A 4778-nucleotide genomic window follows, 5' to 3' on the forward strand; every position below is an offset into this window, starting at 1 on the left:
TTAAATTTCTAAAAATGATATAAGAGGAGAAGAAAATAAAATTGAATAAATAAAAAAAGATTTGATGGCTAGTTGAGAGCTTTCACTCATTGCTATTATCATATGTCTCAACAGTAAGTTGTTAAGTTCTACCATCACAATCAGCACAATAATGTGATTGAGAGCTTCGCCTCTAATCCCGTCTTTAGTTTAATAGTAGCATATATGAGCGTATTGTCACGAACAAAAAGTCCCGCATCGGCTAGGGGTAGGGCCAACACTATTTAAATCTCGGGCCGCCCACTTCTCTTAAGAGCTCTTTTGAGAGGTGACAAGTGGTATCAGAGCAGATTATTGTCTGCTAGGTGTGTGGACTCTCCATGGTCCAGTGAGACCCTATGAGAAGCTGATCCATGACGAGAGCGTCACGTGATTGGGCGGAAGAGAATGTTATGGACAAAAAACCCCACATCGGCTAGATGTAGGACCAAAGAACAGTATTTAAATTCTGGGCTGCCTACTTTTCTTAAGAGCTCTTTTGGGAGTTGACAATATGCTCTAGTAAAACAAATAATTAATATCCGTCCCTTATATTTTAATGCTCACCTACAACAATATGAAGTAGAAAACAACTAAGAAGAGAATGATCGAGTACTTTAACCTCACAACGAAACAATGTCGGCATGTCACTCACTACGAATAGTTATTACCAAAAGCCACAATTTAGAGAAATGAAATGAATCCTTCAATTCCTCGAAGCATGGAGAAAATACTATGACACACGGTAGACAGTGTGGATCGCACCACACTGTCAAACATACGAAGTAGTACAATACGTCGGGACAACGGACGTAATATCTTCTCCTAAGATTGATACAACCACTTTCAATCTCCTAAATGCATCATGACAAGATGCCCATTTTTACAATAATTCCAAGCTTTATTCCATGTTTAAATCAATTTTTTTTGTTTTGTTTCAAAGTACACAGTGCACCAACCGATCAACTCTCCCGAACCATTTTACCATACATCCCAAAAAATGAAGCTTTTTTTCCCCCTTACAGGCTTAAGAAGAAAGAAGAAAATCAATGAAAAGATAGAATCATAATTAATGAGCTTTTGCAGAGAAGCTTCATGGAAATAAGAGTGAGAGCAGCCAACAGATGGGGCCGAAGGAGAGAAGCGGGCAAGGAGGCAGATGAGCTGCATGCCGTCCTGATGTGATTTTTCGCTGAAACTGGGATGGAGTGTGCGGGGAAGAAAAGAGCATGTGATTCGGCATTGGATTTATCGCAGGATCCACTTCTCCAGCATATATATCTGATACTATGATGGTGTTCCGCTTGGCTTTTCGAGTGATATGAGGTCTGCACACTTTTCGTGCACACTACAGCTTGAGAGTAGGTGGCCCAATCCAAGGCTGAGTTATTATTATTTTGGATTAAAATCAGTGAGTTACTGAGATTGAATGTAAATGTGTTTAGGAGATATGTATGAATTATATGAAGCTATTAATCAGATTAATATCTTAATATTGTATGTGACATAATCAGAATAATTCACTATATGTTTGAAGTTGTAGAGCTTTACCTTGAGAGATGATGAGGTTAAATAAGTCTGAGTACTAGGTTTATACAGCAACAATGAAAATAAGAGTTGGGCTACAATGACCATACGACAATACTTAGATCACAAAAGTCACTAATGCGAGCTTCCGAGTCTTCTTCGAAAGTATCAGCTTAACTTTTGACTTTCTCCTGCCTCTTCTAGTAAAAATATGGATTAATTTATAGCTCTTAAAAATTGCATTATAATAAATTTAGCCTAAATCCCAAAATAACTCATAGAACAAATGATATTGATTCCTAGACCATGTCGTTCTTTCAATATCTTAGACTCACAGAATTCATTTTATTGAGACGGTTTGATTTGACTATGAATATGCTAAATTTAAAGATCATTTGACATTTCAAATAGTGTTTTGAAACTTATTACTATGTTTCAAATGCTTGGTTTAAGTTCATTTGGATTCAAACTTAATCTTTTTCAATGTCATTGGGCTCATGTCTTCGAGATGTTCTATTTGACTATAAAGCTATTGATATCGTAGCTTAAATGATATTGATTTGACATAGAATTTTTTCTCATGCACTGTGCATCGAGATTTGTGTGGGGGCGAGTAAATTAATTTATGGTGACTTATATATATCCTGCATGAATTTTCTAGGGCAAAAATGTTTTTTTGAGGAGAAGCTGCTGAATCATTTTTAAAAAGATTAAGAAAATTAATTATCATTATTTAATAATCATAATCAGTTTTATCTAACAATATTACTACAATTCATTCATGCATTAATAACATAGTATGATTAATTAACAGTAATCAGCTCTAGTCAAAATAAAATCAAAGAATTTTTTTTCAATTTACAACAAATTATTTTCTTTAATAAACAACAAAATCAATTTGCCATCAAGCAGAAAAGCAGATCTTGATGGCCCCAATCAAATATGCCTTTAAAGCTTCATTATATATATATAATTTGTTTTGCTCCCAAAATTAAAAATTTTTGGATTGAAAATTTTAACGAGCATTTACTTGCTTACTAAACAATTCTTGGAAAATCTAGTAATTTTTTCCTGTCTGTAGGACAAGGGATCTCTGTAATCATCTATTTATAGTGAATTTTTATAACTGGCTCAGACCCCGTGGTTCTTTCCCTTTACTGGTTTTCCACGTAAAAATTTCTGGTGTCATCACAAGTCGATTCTTTTTTATCTAAATGTGTGTTGAATCCTCGTGCAACGCTAAGACGATAATCCATTACCGTCGCGAATTTTCCAGTACGCATCAATCCCAAAATTAATTTTGTTTTGGATTGAAAATTCTAACGAGCATTTGCTTGCTTACCAAACAATTCTTTTGTACATAACACCTAAATATTCATATTTACATACATACCAATTTACCATTACATTAAGACTATTATCATCATTATTTTTTGTCTAAAGTAAAATATAATTTTTCATGCATAATTTTATGGCACGAATGATGTTATTAATGTAAATATCAAAGTATGTACTTTGGGTGTTAGATATGTAAATAGATAAGAATTGCGTGGTATGAATGTAAATTTTCCAAATTTTCAAAAAGCTAGCACGTACTTGGCGAGCATGAAAAACTCATGGAGTCGCTCGTTTAATTATATGAGAATAGGTACGATAATTTTATTGCAAATAACATAACAAGCATACAAATGAAAAATTATACATATACCGTTAACAACCTAAAGATTATGGTATATCTTAGCATCAATTGAGGCGAATTTTACATGTTTATGTTGAAAAAAGTGAGATAAATAAAGATAATTTTCAACATTAAAAAAATTTATTGTTGAAATTCAGAAGAATGCGAAATAATTTTATTGATATAAAAGGGGTTTAAAATAACCTTTACATGAATCCTATAAAAGAAATAACAGGACATGAAAGATGTGGCACCTAATATCTTCAATTAATCAATTCATATTAATTATTTGGAGATAGAATAAACAACATAAAATAAGAACGCCTGAAATAGGAAAGGAAGCAAATATAACCTAAGAAAATGAATCTAAAATAGAAAAGGAAATAAAATTATGTCAGGAAATAAATCTAATCATCATAAATTCTAATAGTAATAAATTATTTTCTAATATAATGTCTAATAGTTCCCCTCAAGTTGAAACATAATTGAAAATTATGCTCAATTTGGATTTTGAAAACATCAGATAATGGACGAGGAAGATCCTGTGAAGTAGAATTTGAAGTCTTTATCTCGTACTACGGTTATCTTTGATTGCAGTTTTTATGATATTTGTAGGTAGGCGGAAGACTCCTGCAAATAATGTTGCAGAGGAATTTATAATGGAGGAAGGTTTGCTGTAAGATATTCCGGAGGGCCTGATGTAAGAAAAAATTATGAAGAAGGGTTTGATGCAGGAAAAGGCTCTGGAGGAGGGTCTGCTGTAGGAAGAATTCAGGTGGAGGACCTGCTCAAGGAAAAGCTTCGGAGGAATGTCAGCTGCTAGAAAAATTATGGAGGGTTTGATGCATGAAAAAGCTCCAGAGAAAAGCTTGCTACAGAAAAAAGTTACGATGGCAAAGGAAAAAACAGAGAAAGACCCGCATAGAGTTTTTTGGCAGCATGGAAAAAAAACCGATGAAGTAGGGCATGTAGACCGATTGTTGGGAATCCATTCAAGAATACAATCAGTCATGCATCAGTAATAGCATTTTTCGAGTCGTTTTGTAAGCAAACCAACGATGAACTCCTCTGTAATAAGCTTCCTTTCGTTTCCACCATTCACGGATGTGAAATGACGAAATACGCCATAAAGACGGCTGCAACCGCAACGGCTGCAACCGCAACTTCCTGCAGAAAGGAATAATAATTGAAACTTTCAGGGGAAAAAAATGGCAAAAATAGCTCCTCCCCTATGTCCAATTTTGTTGCGAAGACATGCCCGGGAAAATAACTTTCCCTCGGTTGGGAGTGCTACTGGAGAGAGAAAGTCCCGCTCTTTGAACAACAGTAGCAGCTCTCCGATTAGGATTTCCACAAGGGAGAGAAAGAGCAAATTACACCTAGGAAATTCTACTGACAGAGAAAGCTGCAGAAAAAAGGGCAGCTAGAAACACAACTCCTCCTAACGCCTACACAGAGAAGGAAAAATACAGCAAGAGAAAGGGCCGGTGACGGATCAAGCTCCAGAAAAAAACGCTGGATTTTTGTAGAAGAACAATAGGAAACGACAGGAAGC

Source organism: Phalaenopsis equestris, unplaced genomic scaffold (assembly GCF_001263595.1).
Source record: "Phalaenopsis equestris unplaced genomic scaffold, ASM126359v1 Scaffold000419, whole genome shotgun sequence".
NCBI lineage: Eukaryota > Viridiplantae > Streptophyta > Magnoliopsida > Asparagales > Orchidaceae > Phalaenopsis > Phalaenopsis equestris.